Raw genomic sequence first — 12,474 nt, forward strand, 5'->3', positions numbered from 1 at the left:
GGAGATCTCTGTCACCAAATGCGGACAGAGCAAAGGTGCTCAGTGAAACAATCTCCCAGTCGGCGTCCAGTCTCTCCAACATAGAGGCGAAGACCGGAATGCAGTAGATGACCCCTGCTGACTCATTGGGAAGGACAGTTTGGGGGCCCGAATGGTGGTAAGGAAAGGGCTGTTTTGTTTGGGTGAAGTTTAAAGCTGGCAATGGTGTATTCTGGAGGATTATATTCTCACCATGAAATGGTGTTTATCAGGATGTGTTCTGTTCCTGTAAATATATACTGTCATGCCGTGTGTTGATACTGAGAGCTGTGAATTTAACTTGACAGCAATTTGACACCGTCAATGTGTGTTTCCAGGCATGTCTTGATACTGAGTGTGTTAAAGTGGGGTGTTTTGGCACAGTAAATGTAACCTGTCAGGGTGAGTTTTAACACATACATGTTGTCAGTTCACTGCGGCTGTTTCAATTCAAATGAGTTTCCATTTATTTGTCATATTAAACGTGGTCCAGTGCGAAGAGTTCTAGTGCGAGCAGACTAACATCACGTTCATACAGACATGTAAAGAACACAATTTAAAGAGTGTGGGATAACAATGAAAAGGAAGATCAATGAGCACCAAGTAAGGGCAGCGTGAGAGCACTATGGTGGGGTCCATTCAGGAGCCTGATGGCTGGAGAGAGTGGAGAACACCAGGATCCTTGGAGTTGACTTAACCAGTGACCTATCGTGGACACTCCACATCTCCTCATTTGTCAGGAAGGCGACTTCACTTCCTGAGAAAACTGAAGCGGGCAAGGCTACCGGCCACTGTCATGTCATCTTTCGACAGGAACTCTATTTAGAGCGCTCTGGCCGGCTGCATCACTGTGTAGTACGGTTTCTGCAAAGAAATGGATCAGAGATCAATCCACAGGACCATAAGAGCGGCAGAGAGAATCATGGGGGTCTCCCATTCCACCCCCATCGACATGATCGACCAGGATCGTTGTCTGAAGAGGGCGTGCAAAATCATTGAGGACCCCTTCCACCCGGCACACAGCATCGTTCAGCTACTCCCGTCAGGGAAGAGATCCAGGAGGATCAGATCCGGCACCACCAGGCTGAGGAACAGCTTCTTCCCACGGGCAATGAGAACGGTGAACGACCAAAGGAACTGCTCACACTATGATGTACTATCACAAAAGACTGGAGTGGCAAATCTGATGGGCTTTTATTAACTATAGACTGGAACCCGTCAACCTCATTAACTGATCAAAGCAGAGTGGAATGGGAGCATGCAAAGGACTATGGGTAGATAGGTCTCGGGAGGTGTGTCCAGCCGACAGCAGCCAATCATAGCACAAAAGTGATTTACCTCACACTGACCATCCAAGATGTTCATATTTATGAAACAATATTTATTTATTTATATGAAGACGTCCTGCGCATGTATCATTTGTCTGTGCACGTGTTATATCTGGCTGTGTGTCTGCGTGTTTTTCACCCCGCATTGAAAAACGCTGTTTCGTCAGGTTGTACCTGGACAATCAGATGACAATAAACTTGACCCTGACTTTTGGGGAAGAAACTGTCTTTAATCTCGTTGGTGCGAGCTTTCTCACTCTGAAGCCCGCTCCTGGATGGAAGAAAGGAGAAGAGGATGAGACCGGAGTATGATGCTTCCTTCAGTATGTTGCCTACCTTTCCAAGGAGGGGAGGGGAGTTTACGTGATGTTCTGAGTGAGAAGAGAGAGAGGAGAAGTGATGAGAAAGGGGAGGCTGGGAGAGAGTAAGGGAGACAAAGAGGGGGAGAGAGGGACAGAGAGAGAGGAGATGAGAGGGAGGGGGGAGGTGAGAGAGAAAGGAGTGGAGAGAGAAAGAATGGGGGGAGGAGGGAGAGCGAGAGAGAGTGTGGGAGAGTGGAACAGAGGGAAGGAGGGTGAAGGAGGGGGGAGGGAGGAGGAAGATGAAAGAGGGAGAGAGTGAGGGACAGAGAGTGAGGGAGAGATAGAAGAGGGGAGGGATAGAGAGAGAGGGGGAGAGGGGAACAGAGGGAGAGAGGGAAATAGGGAGAAAGGGAGGGGAGGGATAGAGAGGGATATAGAGAGAGACTGGAGTGGGTGGGGGGGTAGTGGTAGAGTGGTTCCAGTGACAGGATCAGCCTGTGATCTGCTATGATTCACTACAGTCTAGGAGAAGGGTATCTCTGGAGGTAACACTAGCGATTACCGATGCCGTTAATCTGGAGTCAATAAGGAGCTGATGGGGGAACTCCGTCCCCCTCCCCATGGATGCTGCCGGACTTCCTCCAGCAACCTCACTGCAGAACAACGCTGGTGTCTGTTTGCTTTAGTCCAGCTTTGAACAATTCACTGCGCGACTGGAAAGGGAGGAGAAAAGGGTCTCCAGCATTATATAGATGGGAGTCTTCATCAGCCTTGAGAGACAGGCGTCAGCAATCCTATTTTTAACGTGTTTGGGAGGAGGATCGTCGTGATGCTCCAAATCTGTCAGCACCTGTCAACTGTGCTTCGTGAACGCGCTAAAAGCAGAAATGTATCTGCTGCATGCACCCCTATGTCTGGCTGTGGAGAAGTGTGTCTTGCCTTATTGTGCACTGGACCAGGCAAGATTCCAAAACAGTTTATTAGTTTAAAGACCAGACTCTTTGAGCACCTTGGCAGAAGACGTAGAACATGGAACACTACAGCACTCAATGTTGTGCTAACCTCCTGTATATATTCCTACCAATTTTTAAACCCTCCCTACCTTGTAGTCCTCTATTTTTCTTCATCCAAGAGCCTCCACCATTTCCCATGGCGAGGTATTCCTGGCATCCACTACTTTCTCTGTAAAAAAAAGTACCCCTTAAACATTCCTCCCGTCATGAAGCACAGGTGGGAGGGCTCGAGAAAAAAACGCTGAGAAGTGACGGGGTGGGGGAGGAGGTAGCACTATGAATAGAGAGGGAGGCAAGGGAGTGGTCTATCAGAAACTGGAGAGGTCGATGGATGGACCTGGTTCGGCGGGGTACAAGGCTGTGGACAAGATACATGGGAACGCGGCGGGGTTGACCACTGGGAGGTGCCAGTTAGTGCTGCGGACGGAGTGAAGGTGCTGGGCGAAGCAATCTCCCAGTCTGCGTCTGGACTCTCCGACGAAGAGAAGGCCACAACAGGGAGTCACGGGGGGGTGGGGGTGGGGTGAACGGTCCCCACGGTGGGAGGAGAGGGGGAACATAGAACATCACACCCTTCGCCTCGATGTTGTGCCAACCCATATATAGCTACCAACTAAACCCTCCCTACCTCATAACCCTCTCTTCCATCCATGTGCCTGTCTAAGAATCTCAGAAGTTCCCCCAATGTTCCACCATCCACCACCATCCCTGGCGATTCATTCCAGGCCCCCACAACCCTCTCGGTGTAAAATACTCATCCCTGATGTCTCCCCTAAGCCTTGCTCCCTTCACTTTGACCAGATGGCGTTTGCAACTCCCACTCTGGGTAAAAGGTGTCTTCGATATCGATACCTTTTACAATCTTGTAGACTTCTATTGCCATCTCTCATCCTTCTTCACCGCAAGGAGAAAAGTCCCAGCTCTGCTGACCTTGCCTCACCAGACATATTTTCCAATCCAGGCAACGTCCTGACAAATCTCCACACCCTCATCAGAACTTCCAATAATGAGGTGACCAGAACTGAACACAATATTAAAGAGATTTATAGAGTTGCAACATCACCTCATGACTCCTGAACTCAATCCCCCGATTCAGGAAGCCCAGTACATCAGACAGTCCCATCAACCTGCCCAGAAACCTTGACCCAAGGTCTCTCTGTCCCTCCACACATTCTCCCTGGACTCAGCCTTCATGTCTGACCAACCAAATGCAACACCTCACACTTATCCGGATTGAACTCCAGACCCCTCCTCATCCCTCTCCCCTCCTCACCCTTCACCCCTCCTCACGCCTTAACCTCTCCCCCATCAGCCCTCTCCCCATCACCCCTCTCCCCCTCACCCCTCTCCCCTCCTCGCCCCTCTCCCTCCTCACCCCTCTCCCCTCCTCACCCCTCTCCCCTCCTCACCCCTCTCCCCTCCTCACCCCTCTCCCAATCACCCCTCTCCCCCTCACCCCTCTCCCTCCTCACCCTTTACCCATCCTCACCCCTCTCCCTCTCCCCTCACCCCTCTCCCCTCCTCCCCTCAACCCTCTCCCCTCTTCTCCCCTCACCCCTCTCCCCACTCACCCCTCTCCCCCTCACCACTCACCCCACTCCCCTCCTCACCCCTCACCCCTCTTCCCTTTCCCCCACCCCTCACCCCTCTCCCCCTCCTCTCCCCTCCTCATCCCTCCTCCTCTCCACTCTTCACCCCCTCCCCTCCTCCCCCTCATCCCTCTCCCCACTCACCCCTCTCCCCACACCCCTCTCCCCCTCACCCCTCTCCCCACCCCCTCCTCACCTCTCTCCCCTCCTCCCCTTCACCATCCCCCTCACCCTTTCCTCACCCCTCTCCCCTCCTCACCTCTCTCCCCCTCCCCTCCTCACCCCCTCCTCCCTCTCATCCCTCTCCCCCTCCCCTCTCCCCCACCCCTCCCCTCCTCACCCCTCTCCACCTCACCCCTCTCCCCTCCTCCCCTCGCCCTCTCCCCTTACCCCTCTCCCCCTCACCCCTCTCCCCTCCTCACACCCCTCACCCCCCCTCTCCCCTCACCCCTCCTCATCCTTCATCACACACCCCTCACTCCTCACCCCCACTCCTCCTCACAGCTCCTCCTCCCTCCACACTCCACATCTTTATACCCTGTCTCTGACTCTCTGTCACTCTTTCTTCCCCCCATCTCTGACCCCAGCATCTGTGTGCAAACTGACCATCAGAGACTTTCAGTGATTCCCCAGTCTCTCCCTCTCTCTCCTTTCTCCCTCCCTCTCATTAATTCTCTCTCCCTCTCTCCTCACTCTCTCTCTCTCCTTACTCTCCCTCATTCTCTCTCTCCCTCTCGTTCTCTCTCCCCTCCTGTCCTCTCTCTCCCTCCCTCTCATTCGCTCTCTCTCCCTGCATCTGATTCTCTCTCTCCCTCTACTCTCTCCTTCTCAATCTCTCTCTCCCTCCCTCTCATTCTTGCTCTCCCTCCCTCTCATTCTCTCTCTCACAAACTGACCCATGTGACTGTCTGAAAAGTAAATCTTTCAGATGGTTAAGAAGCTGTGAAGGCACGAATTAGTCTGCGTTGGGCAAACATCGAGCTGTCTCATTATCGGTCAGCTGGTGTGCATTTTATACCATTCATTATCATCTCTGAAACTGGAAGAATAGAGTGGATGAAGAATTCGTTGCAAAGTGTTTAGACCAGCATTCTGTAAGCAAATAAAATGCTGATCTGGTGTCTTTGGCTGCATTCAAAACCACTCCTTTTTGTCACAATGGGTCATTCATTTTCCCTTCAGTTAATAACTCAGTGTATAATACTATTCTAATTATACCAGTCCAATCAGCAAGGTTGCATATCCAAGCTCTTTCCCATGAGTTTAAACCTTGTCGTTCACACTGTGATTCTGATGCAATGAGACATCAAATATTTCCACTGATTCGGGGCACAGAGGAGAGGTAGCTCTACCCTTCCTGCTCCTTAGCTCCGCGCTACAGTCACTGCAGAGAGGTGCGACGCCTCCACCGTGCTCCCGACGCGGTGGGGGGAGGGGGGTGGGAAGGTCGGTTGCCGTCCTCAGTACTGACGTGCGCTTCCGGGTAATCGAGGCAAACGTCACGTGTTTGGGTCACAAATGTTGGGTGGGGGGAGCTCAGCAGATCACTCAGCATCCTTTGGCGACCAGCGTTTCGGACCTCACCCCACCCCCCTGATTTTTTCCGATTCCCGATGAATGGCTCCAGCCTGCCGCGTTGGTTACCCTTCACTCGCTGCAGATGCCACGTGCCCCGCTGAGCTTCTCCAGCACGTTTGGGTGTTGCACTTGACCTCAGCATCCGCAGATTTTCTTGTTCAGCAACGTGTGATGCCAGCAAATCACCGGTTAACTATTAAACCCCCGACATACGAGTTATAATGGTGGGTGGCGTGGAAGCCTCGATCTGGTTCATCCCTCGATAGGTGTGGCTGTTAGCTCTGCCCACAGGCCTGTGGGCAGAGTCTTGACTGGGTGTGTTTTCATCCCCCACCCACTGACGCTCAGTGCAGTGCCCCACCCTGTGGGGAATGGACCCATTCCCCAAAGAGGGGAGATGAGTCGAAACCATGGTTAACAGTAGGAATCTAAACAGTGTGGAGGAGCAGAGGGATCTTGGGCGGGGGTCCACAGATCCCTCAAGATTGCCACACAAATTGAGACGGCAGTGATGTAGGTGTGTGGACCTTCATTAGCCTGGGGATTGAGTACAAGAACCGTGAAGGGATATTGCAGCTGGTTGGACCACACTTGGAGTACAGGTACACGATCCTTCATCCGAAACCCTTGGGGGGGACAGTGTATTCTGAATTTTGGAATTTTCCGGATTTCGGAAAGCCCACCCGAATTGTGCTGCCGTATCCACCCCCACCCCCTTCCAGTCGCCCGGCCGTCTCAATCTGATCTCAATCTGAGTGGCCCCAGGATGGGACAGCAGAGGTTGAAAGAAGGCCCCTGGGTGCCGGGACACTGAGGGATGAGAGAAGGTGTCGAGAGAGAGGAGAAGCAATCCACTCTTGTCCCGTTCCTGCGGACTGCTCCCGTCCCGGGCCCACCGATGTTTAATTACGGCTTCCAAACTGAAACGCCAGCTGAATTTCACTTTTCTATCTGTGAGGTAGGGGGACAATCCTTAAAACTATTATTTCCTCTGATTTTACCAGACCCAATATCATTAAATCCCTTGGAAACTCAGGGTGATTTACTTGATGTGCCTGGACTCAATTATCTCACACAGCAAAAATCCAATTAAAACTCAGCACAAGTCACAACAAACCTTCAACGACCACAAATACCAGCTGGCTTCTCGATCTCCCTCTCCCCTTCCTCTCTACCACATCTTTCCTCCATCCATCCTCTGCATTATCTCTCCGTTCCCGTCATTAACATTTACTCCCAGCCATTCTCTCTCCCTCTCACCCTCTGTCCGTCGTGATTGGATTTGACTCACAATTTTTCTATTTCTTGTGGATATTTTAACAAGTGCGCGCATGTGTACATGTATGTAAACACACACACCCCAATACGCGCGCGGGCACACATAGACACAAACACACATGCACGTGTGCACGCACACAGAGACACAAATGGACACACATGTGTACACACATGCCCACATACAGTTACATAAATATACGTGCCTCACACACATACCATATCTTTCTTTGGCTTGGCTTCGCGGACGAAGATTTATGGAGGGGTAAATGTCCACGTCAGCTGCAGGCTCGTTTGTGGCTGACAAGTCCGATGCGGGACAGGCAGACACGGTTGCAGCGGTTGCAGGGGAAAATTGGTGGGTTTGGGTTGGGTGTTGGGTTTTTCCTCCTTTGTCAGTGAGGTGGGCTCTGCGGTCTTCTTCAAAGGAGGTTGCTGCCCCGCCGAACTGTGAGGCGCCAAGATGCACGGTTTGAGGCGATATCAGCCCAATGGCGGTGGTCAATGTGCCAGAAACAGGCCATCTCGGCCCTTCTAGTCCACACCGATTTATGTGAAACTCCACTAGTTCCGCCTACCCATTCCCTGTCCATAACCCTCCAACCCCCTCACATCCATGTACTCATCTAACCTCCTCTTAAATGACAGAATTGACCCTGCCGCAACTACTTCTTCCAGAAGGTCATTCCACTCAGCCACCACTCTCTGAGTGAAGCTTCCTCTCATGTTACTTCTAAAGTTTTGGCCTCTAACCCTTAACTATGACCCCTTGTTCCAATCTACCCTACCCTCAGGAGAAAGAGTCCTGCAAGCCAACACACAGACACGCACATATGGAAATTCACACACACACACACACACACACACACACACACACACACACACTCTCACACACACACAAAGCATACACCCCACTCTCTCCTCGCCCCCAACTCACTCCCTATCCCCACTCTCTCTCCATCCCCCTCACTCTCTCCCTTCCCCTCACTCTCTCCCCATCTCCCACTTTCTCTCCATCCCCCCCACTCTCCCTGCCCCTCACTCACTCCCTGTGCCCCCAATTCTCTCCATCCCCTCCCACCACTCTCTCCCCATCCCCCTACTCTCTCTCTTTCTCTCTCTGTGATCTTTTATGTTTGTACGTTCTCCCTGTGTCTTGAGTGGGTTTCTTCCGGGAGCTCCTGTTACCTCCCACCCTTCAAAACGTACCGGGGGATATAGGTCATTTGGGTGTAATTGGGCAATGCGGGCTCGTGGGCTGAAATGTCCTGTTACTGTGCTGTATGTCTCAATTTAAATTTTAATTTAAGGATGTGCATTTATACAGAAAAAAAAAGCTATTGCATTAAATAGGATCACATCATGGGATAAATTCAAGAGAAAAACATAAGAACTAGAGCAGGAGTCAGCCATCCAACCCATCGAGCCCGCTCTGCTGTTCAATGAGATCATGCCTGGTCTGATGTTCGACTCATCTCCTACCTGCCTTTTCCCCATATCCCTTAATTCCCCAACTCTGTAAAAATCTAAGGTAAAGGTTCCATTATTGTCACCTACAGCACTTGGTGTTCCCAGGCGGTCTCCGCTTCAAGTACTGACCAGGCCTGTCTCTGCAAAGCTTCCGAAATCTGACAATCTCATGTACGTTCAGGCTTTTCGTCCATCCAATCTATTTACTGCTTCAATGGGCAGCGAATTCCACAGATTCCCCCCCCCCCTCCTGGGAAAACCAGTTCCTCCTCATCTCCGTCCTAAATCTACCCTAAATGTTGAGGCAGTGTCCCCTAGTTCTAATCTCCTCCACCAAAGGGAACAACTTACCTGCCTCTATCTTATCTCTACCTTTCATAATATCCGTGATTCTAAAAATATCCCCTTTCATTGTTCTAAATTCCAGTGAGTACAGTCCCAGACAACACAATCTCTCCTCAGAGGCCAACCCCCTCATCTGTGGAATCAACCTGGGGAACCCCCTCTGCACCACCTCCAAGGCTAGTCCATCCTTCCTCAGGTCAGGAGACCAGAACTGGATGGAGTTCTCCAGATGCGGCCTCACCAGGACCTTGCACAGTTGCAACAGAACCTCCATGCTCCTAAATTCCATCCCTCCAGCGATGAAGCCAACATTCCATTGGCCTTCTTAATAACCTGCTGCCCCTGCAAACCAATCTTTTGGGATTCATGCACAACCCCTCCCAAGACCTTCTGCACGACAGCGTGCTGCAATCACTTACCAGTTAAATAATAATCTGATCTTCCATTTTTCCTTCCAAAGTGGATCATCTCACATTTACCAACATTGTTCAACATCTGCCAGACCTTTGCCCACTCACTGAACCTATCCATATCTCCCTGCAAACTCTCCGTATCCTCTGCACAATTTCCTTTTCCATTCGATTTAGTGTCATCTGCAAACTTAGATACACGACACTCCATCCCCTCTTCCAGATTGATTATGAACAGTTGTGGGCCAAGCACCGACCCCTGATTGCCAACGGAAAACATCCCTGTGCTCCAAAGCTCTGCTTTCTGTTGGTTAACCAATCAATCCTCTACCCCTGCTAATACATCATCCCAACTCCATGCATCCTTAATCTTCTACACAAGTCTTTTATGTGGCACCTTATCGAACACCTTCTGGAAATCCAGGTAAACAACGTCCACCTGCTCGCTTCTCTCTACCGCGCTAGATATATCCCCAAACAACTCCATTACGTGTGTCAAACAGCACCTGCTTTTGCTGAATCCATGCTGCATCTGCCTGATGGGTCCATTTCGCTCCAGGTTCCTCACTATTTCTCCTTTAATGACAGCTTCAAGCATTTTCCCAACCAGAGATGTTAAACCCATTGGCCTGTAGTTCGCTGCCTTTTGCCTACATCCGTTTTTGACATTCGTCATCTTCCAGTCCGCCAGGACCTGCCCAGAGTCCGGAGAATTTTGGTCAGTTATCACCAACTATAACTTCTGCCATTGCTTTCAGTACCCTGCGATGCGTTCCATCAGGACCAGGGGACTTGCCTACCTTTAGACCCTCACGTTTCTGAGCATGACCTCTGTACAAAGACCCTTATTTATTATATTTTTATATTCATGACGTACATTTATCTCACATGAAGGAGTAAGTGTCAATAACTAATGACAATGTTTCTAAATAATCTGAAGAACAATGCATCAATAGCCACTCAGCATCCTTGACTTCAGTTGAGGTTTAGCATCTAAATAATATCTTGCAGAATAAATGCTGTATTAAAACGGGCCGCTCGCCAACTGTGTTCGTGCCAATGTCAAAGCTGACAGCACGAATGTTCTTTCACAGACTTGATGTCAATTACGTTAGGTGACACTGTCAATCTTCTTCAAACGTCTTCCACAAGCAGGGAAGGAATTCGATGTTGTCGAGTACGCCGACAACATGGTGGGCTGAAGGGCGTGTATGGTGCTGGAATGTTCTATGACTGCTGTTTTTCCAGCAGTTACAGCTCCGTCAGATATGTGTGTTTGCCCTCAAAGGGCCCTGAGTTACCCTGGAGTATAACTCAGTCCTACTCAGTGAGGGCCCTTTGGCCCATAATGTTGTACTGACTGATATACACAGTCCCTACTCCTCATCGCTCTCTGACCAGACAGCATTATTATTGACCCGTGATTTCTAGTAACAACCCCCCCCCTCCATGGTCTCTCTTCTGCCCTCTCCCTCCTGCTCCCCACCCTCATCCTTCTCCTATCACCGAACTACTCTCTGCCCTCTCCCCCTGTCACTTCTCTCCTGTGTCCCTTCCCCTTCCTCTCCCTCCCAGGGCCGGATTAAGGTGGTGCAGGGATTATTAGCGTATATTTTAAAGGGGGCCCTAAATTATGCCAGCCGATGCAGGAGCAGTGAGGAGGAGGTGTGGAGGGGGTCAACCCCCTGCCCCTTACCCTTAGAGAGTTTCTAATGCTGACCCAGCATGTTGGTAAGTTTGAAACAGTCGTAACTGTTCCTAACAAATTGATGCTGGCCACGATCCATTCAGTGATTTCATCCTTGATGAAAGGTTATAATAATTTTCGCTACCACCCCTTATGCTTTCATACCCCCAAACCCAGAGTGCCAATTGTACAGCACTGATACATGCAGGTAACAATTTCAAATGAGAAAAATATTTGCTCCAGCAATGTGCTTTTGTTCAGTCTTCTTTCACAAGTCAGGAATCGCCAAATTGTTCAGCAGTGATGAGATACCCTCCCCCTCCTGTCATCTCTGTTAACAACAATTAGCAATTTTAGCCCAATTACCACCTTTAATTGGGGTTGTAAACACAGACGACAGGAGAGGGGGGGCTGCACAAAAATGTTGACATTAGTCACTCAGTCGTTCATAATCCTGTGCAACGGCATCACCTCCTGGTTTAGACCTCCTTGGGCCGCAAGACCCTGCAGGGGAGAGTGAAGTCGGCAGAAAAGATCATTGGGGAGCCTCTTCCGAGCATGGACTCTGCTCGATGCAAGGCGGAAAGCAATAAACCTTTTGAAACACTCCACATATCCCACACCAAAACCATCTGCCATCCAGAAGGACACTCGGCCCCTTACATCCAGAGTGAGAAGCAGCTCTCCGACCCCCCGACCCCCCCCCCCCCCAAGCCGTCAGGCTCCTCAAATCCCAGACATTCAAAGTGAGCCATGTCTTTCCTAACATGTATCTATGTAAATATGCTCTGTGGTCTTGGAAAAACACTATCTCGTCTTTACTGTGTGAGCAGGGTATGAACGATAAATAAAGTTGACGACATGAGAATTCATAGGACATAAAGTAACAGAGCAAGTCAGCAAGCATTTAATGTGAGACCCTTGAAAATACGGGCCCCATAGCATTTTCTACTTTTGCTGCTATGTTAATCCAGCCCTGCTCCCTCCCCCGCTATCTTATCCAGGCGTCTGCCTGGTTTTCAACACCCCTGACCAAGGCCTCAAGCCCGAAACGGTGGCTGCCTTTCACTTCCTATGGATGCTGCGGGACCTGCTGACTATCTCATTTGTTTGTGCGTTGCACCTGACCCCAGCCCCTGCTGATGTTCTTGTTTAACGCCCCTCCCCCTTCTCCACCTCACACCCACAACCCTTTTTATCCTGCCTCCATGTGCCTGTCTAAGATCTTTTAGATGAACCCATTTGTACCAGCCTCCATTGCCGCCCCTGCATTCCAGGCACCCACCACTCTCGGTGTAAAATAACATACCCTTGACGTCTCCCCGAAACTTTCCTCCCCTCATCCTTTGATATTTATTACTGTTGCCCCTGGCGTTCAAGATTCCAGGCTCCTTTATTGTCATGTAATAACGGGCAGTCCCTGGGTTAACGAACGAGATCCATTCCTAAGTCTGTCTTT

The 12,474-nt window shown here is 50.4% G+C and overlaps 1 long non-coding RNA gene across 1 annotated transcript; it reads right to left on the reverse strand.

The window, feature by feature from the left end:
• Positions 1-461: 461 nt before the first annotated feature.
• LOC138746329 (uncharacterized) lies at positions 462-10,147 on the reverse strand. Its single transcript, XR_011346868.1, has 2 exons — positions 9,835-10,147; positions 462-882 (listed from the first exon to the last, which is right to left on the reverse strand). It is a non-coding gene; the product is annotated as an uncharacterized lncRNA (long non-coding RNA).
• Between the last annotated feature and the right edge of the window lie 2,327 nt (positions 10,148-12,474).

The sequence above is a fragment of the Narcine bancroftii genome, chromosome 11, assembly GCF_036971445.1.
Source record: "Narcine bancroftii isolate sNarBan1 chromosome 11, sNarBan1.hap1, whole genome shotgun sequence".
NCBI classification, from domain to species: domain Eukaryota; kingdom Metazoa; phylum Chordata; class Chondrichthyes; order Torpediniformes; family Narcinidae; genus Narcine; species Narcine bancroftii.